Genomic DNA, 23,337 nt, shown 5'->3' with positions numbered 1-23,337 from the left:
CTACACTTGCCAGGGCACAACATTTTTTCCAAAAACGAGATACAAATTGGCTGCCTCTGTCAGAAACGATTACAGTAGGGAATCCATGTAACTTGACGATTCGGTCTAGAAAAACCTGCGCCAGGGTCTGAGCTGAGGGAATATCTTTTAGAGCTATGAAATGGGCCATTTTGGAGAAGAGGTCCACTACTATGAGGATGGTATTATAACCTGAGTTAGGAGGTAGGTCAGTGACGAAGTGAAGAGGATGTCCCAGACATGGTGCCCCCCATTAGCAGGTATCAGGAGTATACTCGACAAGGTATGTGACGTATGAGGAGCAAATGAACCAACAAAGTGCTGCATTGGGACTCTGCCCAGTGTACATTAGAAGAGCCGTACCTGTTGAAGCACCCATAACCAGACAACCATGGGCTGCACATTACCCTCTTAGACAACCATACCAGCAACTGAGACGAAATGAAGAGTACCTACAGACGATCCACGCAGAAACCCAAAGAGACTTAATGGAAGGCCAGTGGAAATAACACAAGGGCCTGGACAGACTCGCGGATGAATGAAACCGGCTATGCGGCGATAGCACGCCAATGCAAGTAATTATTAAAATAGATGTAATGGACACAGGAAAGAGACAATGTTAAAACATAAGGAAATGTTGCTGTGAGTCAAGATGGAAGCAACCAACCAGTTAATGCGTGTAAATAGGCTTGAAACGCAAGAAGCTAAGAAACAATACTGCTTGCAATTCTTTGTAGAAGAATAGGGCGGCAAGCGCCAACCATATATCTATCTCAATAAGGCGCATTATACAAGTGTGACTCCATTTTGTAAAGCAGAACTAAACTTAGGCTGCATGGGGCCGCCAGCGCCGAGATTCATATTCCAGCTAAAGCCAGAAATGAAGAGCGGAATCGAAACTCAGCATGGAGCAGCTCATGCCGGGGAAATTGAGGTCAACCAGAGAAGGGGAGGAGAACGTCAGTTAACAAGAATCGAAACTTCAGAGCATACCAGCCTGCCCCGTGAAGGTCAAGATAAGGGAGGCCCAGGCAGGTGGCAAGGCCTAAGTAGAATTAAACACACTAAAAGCTGGAAACTGAAGCAGATTCATGGTGAACAGACACGTGACCAGCCGAGCACAAGGAGGCACTAATGTCTGATGTCACCCAGAAGATGGAGGATGCCATAACTTTTCCTGATAAAAGGCTACAGTTTCGAGGCCATACCCAGCCAACTAATCGACACATAGCCCAAAGATACTGATTGATACAAAGGAGGCAGGGTGAATCCTAGGGCACCAGGCACCTGGGTGTCCATTCTGCATGCTGCTAATTAAAAGTGGAGATTTACGTCTAAGGGTGTAACCTGCCCAATCACAATAGACCAAGTTATCTATGGTCCTATAGATCGTAGAACCAATGGGACGTCATAGTTGTCATGACGTCTATCATGCATGATGTAGAGGGTTGGACATAGACGCCCACCGATGAGAGTTATCCAATCCGCATGCTCTGTTACAGTACACAGATATAGCACCTATACTTAAGTTACCTTTCCTGACCAATTATATTGCATGATGAGTTTTGTAGAGTTAGACGTCAATGATGACAAGTTTTATGTATAAAAGTTGCTGTTCAACTGAAGTTCGTGGAAGTCGGAGCATGACAGGCGATCGCAAGGATGCTGATTTCCAATTGTTTCCGTGTTTGATATACTTGTCATTAAACAGACTTCCCTTTGCCAAACTACTGAGTCCTCCTGATTGAGTTGTGTTGGAGTAAGTGAATCCTGCACCCCCATTCCTCACATGGTGCAGCTATCTTGTCTTACAAGTACTAGAGTGTGGGCACTGGCCTATGGGCCCATCAGTGGATATCCTGTCCTCTTTTACAGAAGTCCATTGATAATGTGTGCCAGGGCGCTGGCAGAATGGTGATTGGCTGAAGTAGGCCGGCTGGTTTTTGCCTGGAGGTTTTGTATTGTGCACATACCTCAAAGGTGCCTATGTAGGTGGCAATATCCTCTCGCCAAGTCGGCCATCATTAAGATTTGCTTACTTCTTCATGGTTTTGGCTATACCCGGATGGGCTTCTAACAGCGAGTTGTGGTAGTCTGATATGATTGCTTGTTGCAGATCCTTAGTTAGAACGTAGAGGCGTTTTTGTTAGTATGGTAGTTTGTCTTGAATGGTGAACTGATCTCCCTTCGTGCCCCAAGCCAGTAGGTCTTCTTCAGACATATTTTCTTTTATTGTTTCCTGAAGTGTATTTAACAGAGATGGGCCGATGCAGAGACTGAGAATTTTATGGCTGGCTATGATCTCCACCGGGTTAGGGGCATTGTAGACTTCCTCTCCTGTGCCAATGCGGGATAACGCATCCGCTTTCCCGTTCTTAACTCCGGGGCAGGAGGTGATTACAAAATCATATTGCATTAAGGATAGGGCCCAACGGTGCTGCCTAGATTCCTGAGCTTTTGCTGAGCGTAAGTATTGCAAGTTTTGATGATCTGTTATTATTGTGATGGTGTGTTTTGCTCCTAGTAAGTAATGTCACCATTCACACAGTGTGCTTTTTATTGCTAGGAGTTCTTTCTCAGAAATCGCATAGTTAAATTCTGCGGGGAAAATTTCCTTGACCAAAAGGCAATGGGATGAAGGCATCCGGTTTCAGGATTTTGTTGAGATAATACGGCCCCCATGGCAATGCTTGAAGCGTCCGTCTCCACGATGTATGGTAAATCGGGCTGTGGGTGTTGCAGTATCGGGGCTGAGGTGAATTTTTCCTTGAGAGCTCGGAAAGCTTCTTCCACCGCTGGTGTCCATTCGAACTTTCAGTGTTTGCGCAGCAAGTACGTTATTGGATGTACAATATGTGAGAATCCCGGTATGAAGCATCAATAAAAGTTTGCAAACCCTAGGAAACTCTGTACTCCCTTTACAGACGTGGGTGAGGACCAAGTGAGGATTGCCTCCACTTTTTTATTGTCCATATTGATCCCCTGCGGTGTCCGTACATATCCCAGAAACTCCACCTCAGTGACGTGGAAGGTGCATTTTTCTAGCTTTGCATACAGTTTGTTTTCATGCAGTTTGGGGATTGGTCGAGTAGATCAGAATGTCATCGATGTAGACGACTGCGCAGACAAATCGAGGAGTTCCCTTTACACATCATTCATAAAATGCTGGAACAAAGCCGGGGCATTGCAAAGCCCAAAGGGCATGACCTGGTATTCATACAAGCCATAGCGGGTACGGAACGCAGTCTTCCACTCATCCCCTTTCTTCATGCGTACCAGGTGACATGCACCGCGTAAGTCTAGTTTGGTAAAAATCTTTGCTTGTCTCACCTGGTCTATGAGTACTGGTATCAGAGGTAACGGTTACTTATTTTTTATTTTGACTTGATTTAGGGAACGGTAATCAATACACATTCTTTACTCCCCCTCTTTCTTCGGTACGAAGAAGAGTGGGGAGGCGGCTGGTGACTTAGAAGGTCTAATGAAGCCATTGGCCAGGTTTTGATCCAAGTAGGTCCGTAGATGAGCGTTTTCTTCCTCGGTTAATGCATAAATGCAGCTGCACAGTACTTGTGCCCCTAGTTGCAGGTCAATCTGGCAGTCGTAAACTCGATGTGGTGGTAGTGTATTAGCTTGCTCCTTCGCGAACACATCTTGAACTCCTGGTATTCCTCTGGTAAAGTGCCCACAAAGCCTAAACCTGCTATCTTTTCTTGTGAAGCTAACAATGGGCTTCCTTGGATCCCTTTGTTGTCATAACAAGAGGCGCATTCCGTGGAGAAGAGTAAGGTTCGAACTCGCCAATCTATTTTTGGGTTGTGCGTATCCCAAGAATCAGCTGGAATTGGGGTACAGCGATAAGGTTGAATCTAATACTTTCCCTGTGGCCATCTTGGCAGATTAAGGTGATGGTGGAAGTACATTGTATTACTGGTCTGAAAGGAGTTGTGTGCCATCCACAGCTGTCACGCTTTCTACAGTGTCCTTACGGTGGAATGCCAATCCCAAAGTCTTTGCAGTGTTTATGTCCAGATAGTTCCCAATGGCCCCACTGTCTATGAAAGTCTTGAGGGCATGCATTCTGGTGGGCTGTGAAGGGTCTACCAAAACCACAGGAATACTGAAATGTGAGATCTGAGTGCTCTGTTCCTGGCTCAACAGACCGACCTCTACATCTGCCGGGCTTTGGAGTTTTCCACTACCGCATCTGTGTCTTCCCCTGTGTTCTCTAGTATCCCCATTGTCTTTCATGGGGGTTTAACCCTGCAGTTCTGGAGGAAGTAACCAGATTGGCCAGAATATAAGCAAAGTTTTTCCTGAAGCCTGCATTCTCCCTCTGCCTTGGTGAGTGGTCCCTTGAGAACACCCAATTGCATGGGCTCTGAGTGTGTTTCAGAAGCCTGTCGATGGGACGCTTCCTTTGGTCGGACATACACTGGTCTATGCTCTGATCTGGTTCGGTCGGCCTTGCGATCCTATAACCGGTGGTCTATTTGCATAGTTAGGTCGATGTATTCACTGCAATCTTTGGGAGGATTAACTACTTGCGCCAAGACATCTTTTAATTCTCCTCTCAGTCCTCGATAAAATAACGTTATTCGTTTCTCCTCTGGCCTACCTGATTCGGCTATTAAGCGATTGATTGTGGCTAAATTTGAGATAAGATCCTGACCACCCTGTCGCAGAGAGAGTACCTCATCATCCAGGGCCTGACCTCGAGCCCGATGGGCAAATAGTTTTTCCAGTCCACGCTGAAAACCTGGGTATTTCTCAGTAAAGGGTCGTTCCCTAAGCACTAACGGGACATACCAGTCCACCGCGTGCCCTCCTAAATAGGAGAGGACGAAAGCTACTTTAGCTTGGTCGTTCAGAAAAGTGTCTGGTTTGCATATGAAGTGTAGCCGGCATTGATTCATGAATGCTCCAAATTTCTTGGGATCCCCAGAGAAGCGTTCCGGGGGTGCTAAAGGGATGTTGCCTTGAAGCAATACCTGAATGGGTGTGGCTACAGGTGCCACGTTAGGCTGCCCTGAGGAACTCCACCTGGTAGGGGTGCTAGACCAGCTTGGGTCTGTAAGAGCTGTCTTGCCAAGTTGTCTGTTTTGTCCCTGTTGACTACCAGTTCGCACCGTAAGGCATTTGTCTCAGAGCGGGCTGCATGCACCTCGGCCCGTAGTTCACCTAACAATAGGGAAAGCTGGTTTACCTCAGAGGTTTCCATTGCTCGGGCAGAGGTATTGAGGAAGGCTTTGTGTTCTGTCACACTCACCTGTGTCTCTGCAGGAGCGATGGACGTGCCTCCCTTGACCCCGAGTCTTCACTTCCCCTGTTTCACCCGGAGGAATACCTGTCAAATACAAGGTGTACACTCAGACCTGAATTCAACCGATTCCCCTGGACCCTTCCCGTCTCTTTACTGTGTGCTGTGATGTCCCCTTATGGGCTTACCTTGATCTTTAGTAGGGTGTGCACTCCATCCTGCATTCGCAGGGGCGCGATTGACTCATGTGATTGGTGCCAATGTCTGTAGGCTGAGTTCAGATGCCAAACGCTGTTTTATGCCTTCACAGCGAGGCCGAGAGTTCAAGGCGCCAGTTTCTTCACTGGCTAGAAAGTCCTTCCCACAAGTGAACTTTGCGAAGAGAATGTTGAGTGTCCAAAATTGTCCGTATTGTCTTTGTTTGCCGGTATTTTTGTTGGTGAGTAGTGCTGTGTGTAGAAGTTAGCTGGTGATAGGTTTGTGCTGCGCCTTCAATTCGAGCGCACCTGGTAATGTCTCTCCCTTTCCGATGCAGGAGAAATTATGTGGCATTAGTGCCTCGAGTCCGGGTTCAGCGCTACTGGAGACTTGAAGGTTTTGCACCACGTAGAGAGAGTGAGCACAGTGAAATAAGTGTTCACGTTATTGGAGCGAGCGCAATGAATAATATCTATTCTTTCTTACAGGGATTTGTGCGCTAATGCAACTAACCCGGATGGCAGCCTTGTGGGAAGATTCGGTGAGTATGCGCAGCGTTACTGATGTGCGTGTGTTAACGCTGTTCTTTGTTCTTACAGGTGCCGGTGTAGAGGTACCCTCTTGACTGGAGATAGCTGCGGCATGGAGTAAGAACCAGGTAAACTGAAGCTGAATGATCCGGAGTGGGAAAGCAGAAGTAGGATGATCCGGATCAGGTGAGCAGAAGCAGGATGATCCGGAGCAGGTAAGCATAAACAGGATGATCCAGAGCAGGTAAGCAGATGCTGGCTGATCCAGTGCACGGCAAGTGTGTTTCTGAAACAGCTCACAGTAAGCAACACGAAGCACTGGAAGAATCTTGGGTGTGGCTTATATAGCCAGCCACACCCAAACACCAGAGAGCTCATGAATCATCATGCACTTCCTGTTTGGCAACAGGAAGTGGTAACCAGGAAGTTGCTGCAAACACTAGGAAGGGTTTAAAGGAAGGATTTGCTATGGGATCTTTGTGTGCCTATGCCAGGCCTGCCAAGCCTCCACCCAGCTTGCCCCAACTACCTGCCTGATACCCATGACAAGAATTTGTCTTCTTCTGAACTCATCTTAGGCCAGTAGAAGTAGCGAGAGAGACTTTCCTTGGTCTTTTTAAAACTTAAGTGACCAGCCAAAGGTATCTTGTGGGCTAACTGTAGGAACTGTAGTCGGTTCACTAGAGGTACTACAAGTCTTTTGCAGTCTCCAGGGGTCGGTTCTCTGTAGAAGAGGCCATCTTCCCAGTGCAATCTATACTTCCCAGGCTCTTTCCCATCGAGCTGAGAAGCTGCCTGTAGGCGAAGACCTTCAAGAGTAGGACACTCTCTTTGTCCTCTGCTGAAGTCTGCCCTGTTGGGTCCCCCTTCTGCCAGTAAAGACTGCAGCTCAGGATGTTCAACAGGGTCAAGATCTCCCACCAGACTACTATCTTCTTCTAGATCTGATTCCTCAGTACACAGTTCAACCATACAGGGTTGAACCTCACACTCAGCCTCAGCTGGGGAGGATTCACAGATGTGACTTTGGACAGTCTTGGTGATGTCCTTCTGGGCACAGGGGTGCTTACTGGTTTCTTGCCGGCAGACTTGGGTTTCCCCTTTGTCTTGTTCAGTCCTGCAATAGCAGTAAGTAAGTCCTGTGGACTTGGGGTGATAGCTTCTTCTATCAATTCCTCAAGGTTCTCTCCCTAGCAGACCTTGTGAGCTCCTGCTTCCTTTTTCTGGGGGGCCTTTTGGGTACTGGACACGACCCCAAGAGTTTTGAGGTCATTACCCAACAGGACCCTCCCAGGTACGTTATTTTGCACACTTACAGATATTCTGACAGTCATGTCATTACACTGGATGGGAGCTGGTAACCTGGGAACCATTTGCACATGGCCTCCAGCTAACTTGGTTAGGTGTTTGGGTGCCTTAGCAACATCCTCCACCTTGAAAAAACATTCATCAACCACAGTTATGCTGGCTCCATTGACAATCTGCGCCTTGATATACTATCCTCCAAAAACAAAGCATAACTGTACCTTTTTACCTCACAGGCACGATTCAATATCTTGGCCTACTGTTCTCTTCAATCCCGAGCATTGAGACATCTGTCATTATCACAAAGGGATCCTCAATGCCATATGCTTGTATCATCAATGCAGCCACACAAGGTAAATCTGCCAAAGCCTTTACCGACACCTGCCAAATAGTATGACAGAACTGCAAACATGCTGGTGAAAATCACATTACTTATACAATTATAACAATTATAACTTGGCCTGTCAGATTAGCTTGTTTGTGTTACATGAGGTCTCTGTCCTTGAGCACACCTAGAACCAGAATGTCAATGCTGACAAGGGTAACTTCTTTCAAAATATTGCTACACAATCTCAAATCCTACAAATATTGTGTGTTCTACTTCTGAGAAAACATTGTCACATTGTGTGATTTCCTCACACCCGTGGGGTTATCTCCTACTCTACACGCCCTTGATACATAAGCATCTCCTCTCATAGGGAGACAATTCCTGCCAATCCATCAAGACTACCACCACATGTGGATACAACCCCATCAAAGATAACGTTTTAGTAAAGCTACTGAGTGCTCTAAAAGAATGTGACAATACTCCATTGGGCACCACAGAATATCTCTTTCATAATCCCCATTTACCAAATATGTTGTTGCCCAGGACAAAACATGCTTTGGTGACATATGCTTAAACAAACCTAGTATTGGTGTGGATGTTATACCCAACTAAAGACACTGCAGCTCTCTCAGAGAGATAATCAAAACTAAAGACAATAAAAAACGGTATTTTAATCCACTGGTCTCCTTAATGACCAACTGTGACATGGTACAGAGACTAACATGAAGAAGTCACTAGTTAATGTTATATTTTATATTTTATTTTAATTTAAAAATGTGTAAAGCACATCTTTACCCTGAGGTAGTGGAGCACTGCACAATAAAATTACAAACACAGTATGTGGCCATATCAACAACAACATTCAATCAAAACAACAACATTTTAAGAATTGTACACAGTGATAGGCAGCAAATAACAATAATAATACTAATAACACCTGCTCTCACACTTGGAGGAGTGGGCGTCTAACTACCACCCACTGAATCAATTCCAGACTGGCTTCAGAAAGGGACACTCTACTTATATCAATGGGTTGGCACTGAAGTGTATACAGAAGGAGGCCTGCTGAAACAAAGGGTCTGTACATATATGGCCTCGATTGATTTAACTGCTGCTTTTGATTACATTGATTGCAGAAAGCGGTGGGCCAAATTAACCAAATAAACCAAATTAACCAAATAGGGCCTGCCTGAGGGGCTGCTAAGATTTATTTCTGGGGTGTATGAAAACTGCGGTATTTAGGATCGATTAAATCAAAAAGGGGATCTATGCAGGAGAAAATGATCTTATCGGGGGGTGAGACAAGGGTGTGTTCTGGCCCATTGGTTATTTAACCAGTACTTCTTTGATGTGACAATTTCACTGGGTAAAGAGGGATTGGTTGCCCCAATGATCAGCTGTCATTAAAAACTCCTCAACATAGAGAAATTTACTAAATGTCCCTACTGCAACTTTTCAAACCATTGAGAAAAGAAGAAGATTTATTGGACACCCATGCCTCCTATGACAATGCTTTTAATGCAAGTGAAAGCACTATAAAAGATATAAACTTTAAACAGTACAAAAACATGTTGAACAATGAATGCCAACAAGAAGAAGAACTTCAAGCACAACTAAATGTAGACACTCCTGAGAGCAGTCAACCTTCTCTTGCAGGAAGCCAAGAACCACTTGGACAGCCACTCATGGTAAATGAGACAGAATTAGCAATGACTGAAGTCAAAAACACCATGTGTCAGTACGAGAAAGCTAAAGAAAACTTTGCTCTACTGAAATCACAACTGAATAATGAGCAACGTAACATTTTTCAAGAAGTAACTAAAGAAATTGAACAAGGTGTGCAGCACAAAACTAAAATGTGTACCTGTCAAAACTATAAACCTGAACTCTTGTATGTAAGTGGTCAAACTGGTTCAGTCAAAACATTCTTAATAAACAACATTAGAAAGTACCTCCAACAATTGACAAACAACAAGCTTTCAGCTGTTGTAACTGCCCCCAATGGTTTAGCTGCCTGCAGCATGGGTGGTGTTAATTTACATTGATTGCTTCTCCTTCCAGTATAACACCAAAACAAAATAGACTACTACAAACTTTCAGCAGAAGCTTCTATGGAGCTACGCAGAGTTTTGAAACAAATGAAAATGCTCTGAATAGATCAGGTGAGCATGGTCTCCAACCTAATGTTGGCTTTGATTCACCTCAGATTACCAGAGATCCTCAAAATAGACTATGAAGAACTCTTCTTAGGAAAACATATTATTGTTTTTGGAGATCTTCTTCAATTTACACCAGTGAAAGGTCAACCTATTTTTAAAACCTTAGGACACAAACTGTGCCATAACACACTTGGCAACATAGGAAATGTAAATCTCTGGCAACATTTCCAATACAGAGAACTAACTGAAAACATGCATCAGTCTGCAGACCTCACCTATGCTAACATTTTAAAAAGTATTTGGATTGGTGTGCTTTCTAAAAAGTAGACACATCCATGAGCTATATGCGCATAACACATTTCTACTGGTGTCATGGAACAATTAGCACATAGAAATGTAAAATGTATGTCGTTAATGCCAACTATAGCAAGCTGTGCACAATTCAATGAAACAATATTGACAAAAGAAATGCAATCAATAGTGAAAATTTACTCCACAGACACACTAGACATGCACAGTATGACATTACATATGTTTCAACAAGCCACGGCACGATTAAATAGCTTCGAAAATTGTATCTCCAAAACAGCTGGTTTGGAGAAAATGTTAACTTTGTGTTTAAACTGTAGAGTAATGCTAAAGCTTAACCTTGACATGGAGTAAGGTTTAGTTAATGGAGCACTTGGTACAGTTGTTGGCTTCCAGACATACCAATGTGACAACAACATTCAGTTTGACAACATTCACTTTGACAAACTTTCAGAAGTTAAAAGTATAGGATGCTCAACAGCCTGATTCCTTCTTTTCAAAGACATGTATGTACACAGAGAACAGTTCTCTCTCTCTATAGCATACACCGTCACTATTCATAAATCACAACATCTAACCCTAGATCAAGCATTGTTTGACATTGGCAACAAAGTCTTTAAAGAAGGCATGAGTTACTTAGTGCTGTCACACCTGTGTACACTTGAAGGACTAAGTTAGTTAATTTTGATGCAAGCAAATTCAAAGCTGACATTCCTTGCATCATAGAGTACAACAGACTAGGTGCCCTCTACACACCCCATCTCAAAATATAACCTGTTCCTCAAAAAGACAAACATTGTAAAAGAAAACTAGTCCAAGCACAAGTTATACGTGATCTCCCAAAAGTACCTCCAAAGAAATTGAAAACAGCTACTACTTTGTCAATTTCCACAACCACAGCAGTATTTACTGAAAAGGCAAACACATACCCAACTGCACAAAGAAAGAGAAGTACCTCTTCAAAAGAAGCACGTGGACTTCGATCAAATGGCCTGGACACAGAACTGTATGGTGCATTCAAAATTTCCAACACAACTGGTGTAAATTGCTATGCAAATGTAGCAATCGATGTTCTATTCTAATTGCCACCAATTTTTGAAAAAATGTACCTAAACGGCGTGGACCAGTTGTGTTTGCAAAAGCTACTCCTTCATAGGAATGCAACACACAATCCTGACAACATTTACAGTGTCTCAGGTATAAGGCAGGAATTGGACTACTGTGTGGGAATGGTGAGATTCACTATAATAAGAAAGGAATATCCACAAAATGTCTACTCTACTTACTGCAAGTAGTGGAAAGCAAAAACACTCCTATAAATGTAATCTTGCAGATTTCATACATGTGGAAATGTACATGCACTCTCACCAGCCATGTGGGGAAGGAACATATACCTAACAAGCACTTTGTGTATATTTCTATACCTAACTGTGAATCCATTCCATTTCAACAGCTGGTATAAAAATCAAGCCATGGCATATTATGTACTACTTGCAATTCAGACAATCGTTCCACCTAACAAATACCATCACATAACCAATACATAATACTAATGCTTTAATGATACAAGGCAGATGGTACCAAAAAACTGCAAGCTTATTAGCTTCACACACGGGCAAGTATCACGTGGCAAGAAAACCTTCACAATAGTAGGCATAATCTACCACATGGGTGCCATAACCACTGCAGGTCACTGTACTGCATACATAAAAAAGAAATGTGGTTCGTTTGAATGCAATGATACTTCAAGTACTCTGAAGCAGAGAATACTAGCAAATCGTGCAAATGCCTACTTAACATTCTACTTAAAATTATTGAAACCAAAATGTACTCACACATCTACAAAAGTAGCATAGCCTACTGCCCAATAACTTCCAAAAGATATGTAATTGCAAATCAAAAAAATAACCTTCTGCCCTATGAAAGTGGAACAACCTACCATACACCAACTGATCCATGAGGACATCAGTTGCGCTGCTATTCAGTTTTTTTCCCCCCAATGAACCAATGATTATAGTCACAGAAACAACAGCTGTGGAAAGGACACAAAAACATAGTTTCCCACATAGTACTTAAAAACAAAAGTACTGAGTATGAAGGTCTACAAACTGTCCTGACCAACTGTTACAAAAAGGCAATAGCAGTCTAACAATCCCCATACAACTACAATGAATATGTCACTGCAAGTAACTACACCCATAATACTGCAAAGGCACTTCACAATAGTAAAAAAAAAAAATCTGCCAACATGAATGAACATGCTTGAACACTTCTCAGGAAACATATTAAGTATAAACAACCAGAATACACCAACTGCTATCTTACTCTACCCGCAGTATTACAATATTACTTCCAGCAGGCAAACCAAGCCAAAATCAGCAATCACAGTGCTACAGATCTACCCTTTCAAACTACCAACAGTTAAAATATGCCAACAGGTATCTAACTGCCCCCACAATCCTGCAGTATTAGTTTGCAATACCACAGTACTTAGAAAACACCAACATCAATCAAACACATAAACAGAGACTTACTGCTAAAAAGAGGAAACAGATAAACAACTAGAATACACCAACTGGTATCTAACTGCAACCATAGTACCACGACTTCCAAAAGGAACATCATACACCATTTCAATGTATCCTTCTACAACAGTGCTCTTAACAGCAACACCACATAGATATGCACCTTAAACATTCCTGTAAGTAGTGCACACGTCAATGAAACAGAGTGTGCCACATAACAACAAATGAACATAGAATTTTCATTTTTTTTATCCTGCGTGGATCTTTTTTCCCACATACCCAATGATTATGCAGACAAACACCGGAACTGAGCACATTGCACAGTACACGTGTTTAAAGCATAGTAATAAGATTCAGTCTTCAACCTATTAGCAATTTAGAGTGATTCCTTCCTGATGGAATATTTAGATTGTTGTAGAAAATAATTTCAAAAATAGGCCACACTCCGATCTCTATACACTGAGGCTGTCCAGTATGTGGATAAATTGCAAATGAAACAATTGGGATCAGATAAGTTGCACCACTTTTGTTTTTAATTTGTTACCACAGTTCATTAGTTTGTTGACATTTTCAAATACATAAGTGTACTCTTTTTTTTTTAATCACAGTTCATTAGTTTGTTGACATTTTCAAATATATTCTTTGTACTCTTTTCTGAATGGGCTTGATTGCCAGATTAATGTGTAGTATAGGAAAGGCCCTTGTTGTTCAATTTGACATTTGGATTCTGAGGTATAGTCATTTGTTTGTGTGTCATAGAGGTATAATCCCAATAATAAAACATACTTTGGATTTGTGGACCTCGATTTAATTATCATACAGGTACATTCCCAAATCTGAATCTCTTTGGATTCTGGGATGATATCCTCTATTTGTGTGTCATAGAGGTATGTTCCCATAAATAATGTGTTTTCCTTTGTGCTATTAACCTTTATTTAAAAATATCATAAAGGTGCGTTCCCAAATTTAATACATTTTCCTCATCATCCTCGACACGTATTTCCCCGCTAGTATATAACAGCGGTTCTACAAGAGGATTTAGTAATTGTTCTGACATTAAATCTGTAACAAAATGTATGACTATATTAAATTGCCATAATACAAAATTCCGTAAAGGCACTTAAAACCAGCCTCATTATCTGACAGCCTCCCTTTCTTACCTGTTCATTACTTTGCACTCTGTTGTTATCATACCATGCATTGTACCACAAAATGTACCATTACTGTAACCTGTGCTGGGTCTACAAACTCTTTGTAACACAAATATAACTTAGAAATTCTTGTCCAACTGGGGTCGCTCACCTGTAAACCCCGAAGTAAGCCTACTTTCATATTCTTACAGCTCCTCGTTGGCCAAGGGTTGTAGTGCGCTTTACAAATACAAACATAAAAAATAAATAAAATAATTGATTGAAAATGCTCAACTTGAGTACAGTCATAGTTATGGTATTCAGTCCAGATGATGCCAAAGTAATGGTCTATTACTTACTTCTCTTACTTTTGAAGATGTTGGTGGGTCTTTGTTATGCATAAGGCTATTATATGCCCTATTGTCTTTAAATCTCCAATGGTTTGATTACATTGCTACAAAATAACAGTGGATGGTATCATTTACTAAGCATAGTTAGTTTCTAGACTATTGTATAGATTTATGAATGAAGGTGTATTCAATTATGTCCAAGCATCTTACCTTTAGGAAGGGAGTGTTTTTTCTCCCGCTTAGTAAAATAATAGCATGATAACTGCGTTAATTCAAAATGGCCACCGTTTTATAGTTGCGCAATGACGATGACGTCATTGCACAATTGCCATTTTGGATCGGTATGTGAATGAGTTTATATGATCACGATCCTGGATACAAACTAATTGTCTTATTTTAAATATAAATAACATTGGGATTATCCACATCAATATGCTTACTAAACCTATATTGGACAAATGCAAGTTCATGCGTTAGGCTGAAATGCGTTAGGCCGATATGATAATCGCCTTCTTAAGAGTTACAATGTATAATTGGCTTCCCAGCTTTGGGTCTGGACTTGGATAATGTTAATGTGCTACTAAATTGACAGAGGAGCCTGAAGTACCTTTTTTGGGGGGGAAATATGAAAAGAATGTCTTAATAATATATGTACATTGATAGTTTAAAGGCCTTTTAGATACCAAGATAGCTAAGTAATATAGCAAATCACATTTTGAATTGACATGCAATTGTAATGACAAACATTGTTTAAAGCATAGCAATTGTAAAGCACAAATTATGAAGTCCACAAATAACATACATATTTGAAAGGAATGCAATACCACATTATCAAGTACTTTGCCTACCATGTTATGTTTTCTTTTATCACATACAATGAAACAAAGATTTCTGCTGCACTTCCACATGCCACAATATTCAAATCTGCAAGTGCCACTTCAACGGTATTCTACACTGAGTTACAAACAAAGGTGTAAAGTGCCTCAACAGTAAGTATACGATTATTTGTGTAATGGTTCTTTGTTATTCCAAAATTGCATTTCTGTACACATATTTACACAATCCATATGGCAGTGTCACATTCTTGAGTGCATGGCTGTATTATGCTGCAGTGGTTGTGGCCAGCCCTATAGTCGAGGGCCTGGACACAATCATTGCAGCATAATATGGCCATGCACCCAAACTTCTGCAGACTGACCAAAACTCACACACATAAGGCAGCCGCCTGAGGCCCTATCCACTTCAATTCACATACTATTACAATACTTGCAACCACTGCATAGACTCTCTTACACCCAAGAATCTCATGGCAGTCCAATAAGACAACTGCCACACACCCTGTCCACTTCTGTGCACATACTATTGCAGTATTTGCATCCAGCGGGCAGACTCTTGGGTACATTGCCTCTGGCCATGCACCCAAGCGACTAGTAGCTGGCCACAATCACCACAGCATAATACAGCCATGAACCCAATAATCTGCACACTGGCCACAACCTATACACATAAGCCATCTGCCAGAGACCCTCTTCACTTCTGCACACATACTATTGCAGTACCTGCAGTACTTGCAGTATTACTCACATTCTACTCCCCTACCCTAAATCACCTGTGGTCCTGTAGACTTCTCTACACATACTATTACACTACTTCACCCAGTGGCCAGAAATGTGGGTGCATGGTCTCCGGCCATGCAACCAGGAGTCTAGTAGCTGGCCACAATTAAACCAGCATAATACAGCCATGCACCCAAGAATCTTCATAGTGGCCACAACCCTCGGGGCACTCCAATAACCCAAATGCCACATACCCTGTCCACTTCTGTTCACATATTTTACACTAATTGCAGCCAGTGGGCAGACACTTGAGTGCATGGCCTCTGGCCATGCGCCTAATAGTCTAATAGTTGGCCACAATCACCAAGGCATAAAAGAGCTATGCACCCAACAATCTTCACACTGGCCACAACCCACACACATAAGCCAGCTGCCTGAGGCCCCATCCATTTCTGTACACATACTATTGCACTACTTGCAAGAAGTTGGTAGACTCTTGGGTGCAATAACCCACCCACCTGAGGCCCTGTGCACTTCTCTACACATATTATTACACTACTTGACACCAGTGAGCAGACCGGCCATGCACCAGAGTCCAGGAGCTTGCCACAAACACCACATCATAATACAGCCTATACAATCATCCTCATATTATCTACATTCCACTCGCCTATGGTAATGAAGCCTGCCTGCAGTCACCACATAAGTTGCTCACCTGAGGACCTACCCGTGAACTTCTGCGGTGTCCACGGCCACCGTGAACACAATACAGTCTTCTTCCACTTATACAAATTAATCATATAAACCATCTTTCACTCTCCAGATTGTACATATCGATTCCTCTAGATCAACAACTCTGTCCATTTCCTGTGGTGTTCTACAAAGATCAATCCTCTCCCCCATGATCTCCAATCTTTCAACGGAACTGCTTGGAACCCTCCTCACTCCACACAACATCCACATTCACAAAGACATAGATGACACAAGCTCTTCCTCAAGATATCCTCCATCATAGACATCCACAGGCTCAAGTCCTACCTCTCATTGATCCAATTGTGGATGTCCAGTGATTACCTGAACCGACAAGCCCCTTTGGTATGACATCAACAGACACCTTTCCTGGCTCATTGGAGACCGCAAATTTGCCCACATCATCCTGACCCTCATTAAACTTAACTGGCTTCCGTTGCAAGCTTGCTTCATCTTCAATTGCTGCTGCATAATCTACAATGCTGTCATCCTGAAGTTCACAAGATGACTGTCTATAGGTGTTGTTTGGTTATGAGCCCACCCATTGACTGTCCATGGCCATGATAATCCCTATGGCCATTCCCACCCATCCCTGCCTCTCCCTGCTCAAACCCCCTTCTCATGGGAACTCTTCGAGCTCAATTTAACCCAGCCTTACCATCAGACTTTGCACTCAAAGTACCTGCCAGGGTTTTATAAAAGTAGTCTTCTGAGAATTAATGACTTAATTGGAGTTGTAAACCTACTGCTAGTGTAATAAAAACATCTTACCAGGCCTGCCTTCAGCCACTCGATTTATAAGCACTCTGTGTGTCCTTCACTGACGTCCTATTAAAAATCCCAAACTAACGAGGGCTGGACAAGCCTTGGATATATGGAAAATAAGTCCCACAGGACAGCTCAGCCTCCATCATCCATACCACCATTCTTCTGGTAATTCTTACATGTTGTGCAGGGGGAGGAGTGGGGCATCTGAAAATGATGGCTGGGGGCCCTTTTACCTACAGCTCTGAAAACCTGTTTGTATATGTTCATAATAAAAAAAGCATTGTCCTTGTGTAGTTTTAGGATTTAAAATGCAAAAGGTCAGTTGAAAAATGGAAAACACGTTTTTTGTGGAAAAAGCCATTATAGTTGGTGAGATTTTTTATTTTTTTTTAATCCCAGGAGTACATATCTGATCACAAAATCCATGTATTATTAGGAATGGGAGGAGTGAAATCAGGTGTGGGGTGCAGAGATTAGAATAGGAGAATAGGTTTCCGATATTAAATGGAATTAGTGATTTCCCTGGTTTCTGCTTTCAAGGTTGGATAGATTGATGAGTTCCACTTTTGGGCGTTAACAATTTCCCAGCATACTAGATACCCCTCTCCAGACAGCTAAAATAAGGGGAAGCATGGCTTGGAGTATTGAATAGTTTTGGATAGGTCTGTTTTAGGTCATGCAGGGAAATGTATTCTGAGTTTCAACTAGGACTCTGCATTTCAACATTCACATTTTAGCATAGGTCTGAATTCTAAATAAGGCTCCACGTTTCAACATGGATGAAAGTTGATCCTATTCTGATCAAGAGCTTATTTCAGTGTGTAAAGCATAAATCACATGCCAGCTTGTTAGGCAGAAACCTGTGCAGTTCCCTTAGGGCATACTGCAAAAGATTTAGGACTACAGGTGTTGCCAGTAAACCCACTTGGTAGCAGTCTGTACCACCCAGATTTACCTGGTAGCTGTGGCTGAGCAGTCAGACTTCTCTCAAGAAGAGTTAGGCAGTATGCAAAGTATACACAATAGGCACTCAGACACAATAATACAAGAAAACACTGACCAGAGCTTTGGTATCAAAGTATATAATTATTTATGTAAAAACACACGGTTTGAAACACTCCAGCACTCTTGTTGTAAAATATTCCAAACACAGTTACTATTGTAATATATACACCCCTTTTTCCTTATCAGATAAGTCACAGTAAAACACCACTTATTTTCATACAGAGGCGAGCGCTTAACTAAATGGCACTCCAATAAGTTTGGGAGAAAGGGAGGGAAAAAGAACGAATATGGAAAGGTACACCACTCTAAGATTCAGGAACACTGTTAGCAAGGAAGAAGAGCAAAAGTCACTGGTGAGCCAAAGTCCAAAGGCTGGGCTCTCTCTTAGAGAGAGCAGAGCACAAATGCGCCCAAGATCACACAGTTACACTAGGCTTAGAAAGTCTTGCAGAGAGTTCAAAAAGAGTTTAGAGAGGCTTAGGGAAGTTTAGCCAGGGTGTCCCAGGCTAACCCAGGTTCGAAAGCCGGGGGCTAAATCTACCCCGTACAGTCGGTAGCAAGGGAAGCCTGGCAGGACACAGTACCTTAAGTGGGAAGGATTCTCCAGTGGTGGCAGTTGTTCCTGGCAGTGGGTGCAAGTTGCGTCGTCATCCAGGGGAAGAGAAGATCTCGACTTGGAGGAAAGATGAAGGTCGTTGCACTACCAGGGAGGAAATCAGCCGCAGAATTTTACAGTTAAAGGTGGTACCTTTGTTCGCGGTCGTGGTAAAACGTGGTATTCCGGTTGCCGGGATGCTTGGCACGGGCAAGGCGGCCACAAGGTACGTCGGGAAGGCGAAAAGATGGTGAAACTGGTTATCCCCACCAGTCAAAGGAAGAAGACTCTCCGGCGGGAGATCTCCTCTGTCGTTGGGAAAAGTGGTGAGACGGTCCAGCAGGGCTCCACCGGTGGTGGTGTCATGGCAGGTCGGCTCAGCTTCTCCCTCGTCGGATTCTTAGGTCCTGTGGCGACTTCTGAAGTTCCAGTCCCCAAAGCCCTGCTTTTATACAGAAAACCCCCATTCACTCAGCCTAGCTGTCACTCAAACATGCTAAGTGGTGAGCCGGCCGGCTCACCACTTGGGCCAATCAGGACGGAGTGCGACTTGAGTTGCCTAGGCAACTCAGTCCAGAGTCCCTAAATTCCCCTCCACCCCTCCTAAGTACCCCAGACAGAGTGGCACCACTTTGGAGGGCTTCTGTGGAGAAGCCCGCCAAAAAGTGGAACAAAGGGCTCGACTTGGGTTGGAGTCACAGAAGAGAACACAAATGCCATTTTAGAATCAAGTTTTGGAAAAAAATACCAACCGGAGAATTAATATTAATTAAATAAACCGGCGGTATGTTCGAGGCTACCGTAAATAATTAAATAAAGGTAGTAGCCTAAAAGAATGGGAAATCCCATAGGAAAATGTTTGCGGTTGAATATAAAAAGTAGTATCCACTGCCACCAGCCAAAACTCGATCGGGGGGGCGGAGACGTGCCCCCTCGACTAACAGACCCTGGGGCAATTGAATTGCCCCAGCCAGTACGTCCACAATATGATGGTTTGTACTGGTTCTGTTCAGAATTTAAGACTAGTAAAGTCAATGGTGACTTTACATGCCCTGGGAGACAGTAGTCAGTCCCAGGGTATGGAGTCTATACTGGGGGGTCACTATGACACCCCTGTGTCACTGCACTGAGGGTGCTGTGTAACACACATCACAAAAACACATGAAGCCCTATGGAGTAAAAGACCCCATAGCCCATTAAACACATCTAGATTCAAAGAAACACACTCAAATCATGCCCAAGAGTGAGGGGAAAAGAGTCTCACTCTTGGCAGGAGAAAAAAATAAACCCCAAAAATCCAGCAAAGCTGCTGGGGGACTCACTAGGTTAGGAAATTCAGCCTAAACAGAGAATTCTCCCTAACACAGCTAAATGCTGAATTCAAGATTGTTTCTGCACAATATGCATTTTGCTCATGGAGTGGGTTGCAAAGGGGAATATACTCACATGTATTAATTGCTAATGATTACTAATCTTTATCCTTCTAACTTCTAACATGCATTTCCTATATTCTGGGTAAATTAGTCCATGGCTCTTATATGCATATGTCTGTGCACAATGATAAATTGAATGTGCAAAGTTTGAGTGCGCTATGCAGGGTTCATTTAAAATGTAAGCAAATAAGGGGGTAATTCATAGAATTTAGCGCACATGTGGCACAAGTGGCTGGCGCACAGTGTGCGCGTGCGAATCTCTGCGCCAGCCACGTGCGCTAAAATCCATTTCTGCGCACAGCGTATTCATGGATTTTAGCCACCAAAACCAGCCGTGGCGCACAGTGGCGCAGCGACCCTGCAGCAGCGCCAGTTACGCCCCCAAGAACGCCCCTCACGCAGGAAAAAGCCATCAAAATCCCCAATCCAGTGCAAAGGGCTGCGCTAACCCTGTAACAGCACGGCAAGCGGGGTACGTGTATTACTGGGGTTCGCGGGAAGTTTCACATGCGATTGCCCTGTGCGCGGGGTATGTGTATTACTGGGGTTCACGTGAAGCTTCACATGCAATTTCAGCAGGGTACATGTATTTATGGGGTGCGCGGGAAGTTTTACACGCGATTGGCCTGGGTACGTGCATTTCAGGGGTGCGCAGGAAGTTTAACACGCGATTGGCCTCGGTACGTGTATTTTAGGGTTTACGGGATGTTTCACATGCAATTTCAGCAGGGTACGTGTATTTCAGGGGTGCGCAGGAAGTTTTATAAGCGATAGGCCTGGGTATGTGTATTTCAGGGGTGCGTGGGAAGTTTCACACGTGATTTCAGCAGGGTACGTGTATTTCAGGTATGCGCCAGAAGTTTTACACGCGATTGGCCTGGGTACATGTATTCCAGGGGTGCACGGGAAGTTTTACACGCGATTGGCCTGGGTACGTGTATTCCAGGGGTGCGCGGGAAATTTTACACGCGATTTCAGCAGGGTACGTGTATTTCAGGGGTGCGCGGGAAGTTTTACACGCGATTGACCTGGGTACGTGTATTTCAGGGGTGCGCGGGAAGTTTCACACGCGATTTCAACAGGGTACCTGTATTTCAGGGGTGCGCGGGAAGTTTTACACGCGATTGGCCTGGGTACGTGCATTTCAGGGGTGCGCATGAAGTTTTGAAGTAGGATCTGGGACGACTTTGTGGTTGCCATCAACGCGGAGGGGGCGGCAACCCGCAACATCAAGCAAGTAAAGAAGCGCTGGGAGGACTTGAGGTCCAGGATTCTCATAAAGGCCCGGTGCCTCGTGGAGGGGGGCCGGGGCAGCATGAGTACCATCCAGATGAGGGTCCTGGAATGCATAGGCCCAGCGCTCCACGCCCAGACGCTACCGCCTGCCTTCGTGTGGCAGACGTGTTTAGGCCTGTGCGTGTCTTTGCCCGTGCGCAGGTTTTCCCTATTCGATTCCATGAATATGCGTGGTTCGCGTGCGTGTGGACGTTCGGTGTACTTCCTAGCAGTACTTCCCCCGTTATGCCTTCTTTTTCACGCGTTATTCCCCATTCCGCGTGTTACGCCCCCTGTTCCACCTACTTTTGTTGTGTGCTCTGCGCTATGTGCACTTTCGCTGTGCGCTTAGCGCACGCTGTTTGGAGACGTGTGCGCCAGCGTGCACCATGCACGGATTTGGCGCACAACCAGTGGGAAAGTAGCGCAGCGCCTTCCTTCAATCGCACGCGTGCGTGTGTGCTTGCTTTCTCACGCTTGCGCCTCCTTGTGCCTGCTTGCGCTGGAATTTTCGGCGCACGTTTGTTCCATGAATCGGCCCCTAAATGTTCAACATTATCTTTTGCAGGCGATCTCTAAGAAGGCCCTTTGTTCACGTTGTGGAACAGGAAAAACAGAGTGTGGTAGAAATGTTACTTTCACACCTAAGTAGGTAGGCTGGTCACATGTACCTGAACTTCCTATAGGGTGATTGACAAAATGGGAGGTGGTTTTGAATGACACATGATGCCCCAGAAAGGGTCAGGCATTTCTACAGTTTATGTAGGTGTGACCTATATTCTGGGTATGTCTCAGAAAAACGCCTAAAAAAGCTTGTCAGAAAACGGCTGGTGCTTTTCCCCCCCTCGCTCTCTGACCTCTGGTTTCTGGCTGGCAGCCATCTCGGAAGTGTTTTGTGACCCTTGGAGAAGTGTGCAGGCAGGCGCTGACAGAGGATCCCGTGTGCTTTTTCCAAGCTAAGAAGGGAGAGTCGGCAGCTTGAGAGAGGCTGTTGGCAGTTCAGGACACACATACGGTTAAAGATTATTTTTGGTAAATCCATTTAATTGAGGAGCGAGCTAATGAGTGAATGCTTAATATAAGACAGTGTAGGATGGCAAATATAATTATATACTTGACAAATGTGGATAATTCATTTTTAGATGCTGTACAGTAACATCTTAAGTGTGCATAACCATGTTTATAAATGTTGTATCCATGCAAAAAATGCAAATGTAAATGAAGTTTAATTTCTGCCACGATTGGTTAGAAGCTCAAGGTCAGTTTCCACAGGGCTCTGGCTATTTACCAAACAACACTGTTTTGAAGCTCATTGTGGGCAAGGCTCATTTTCTTGCAAAGAAGAACACTCTGAAATCGATCATAGCAAGGCTCTTTCATTGCAGAGAAAAATAACTGCAAGTGAATTTCACTTATAAAAGTTTATCTTCAATTCCTGAATCACTGATTTAAGGGCCATGTGAACATTTTGAATTGAATATTAAGTCTGTGTACCTTGCCTATTTATAATGCTGTAACAATGGTGGAATTGCCAAATGAACTTGGAAAGTGCAGACAGGCACATGTCATAGTTCAGCATTTAAATTACTGAGCTCTACACGTAGTGCAGATAAATGTATCATATTTTCCCTGAACCTTCTCTTGACCCCTCTTCCATCCAATCCTTTTCAATACAAAATGTAACATAAATATTATCACATTTATAAGAAGTGTGCCATAACACATTTGCCCTGCTTCTAAGCACTGAACTAAAAAGTAAAATAAAAGGTGTTATATTATTGAGAAATGTACTCCCCACAATCAAAGCAATACAAAATGCTGTGGGCATTCACATGCAAGGAGA

Source organism: Ambystoma mexicanum, chromosome 9 (assembly GCF_040938575.1).
Source record: "Ambystoma mexicanum isolate Mex_15411 chromosome 9, UKY_AmexF1_1, whole genome shotgun sequence".
Taxonomy (NCBI): Eukaryota; Metazoa; Chordata; class Amphibia; order Caudata; family Ambystomatidae; genus Ambystoma; species Ambystoma mexicanum.
The sequence above is the reverse complement of the archived record's forward strand: the minus strand, read 5'-3'. Positions refer to the sequence as shown.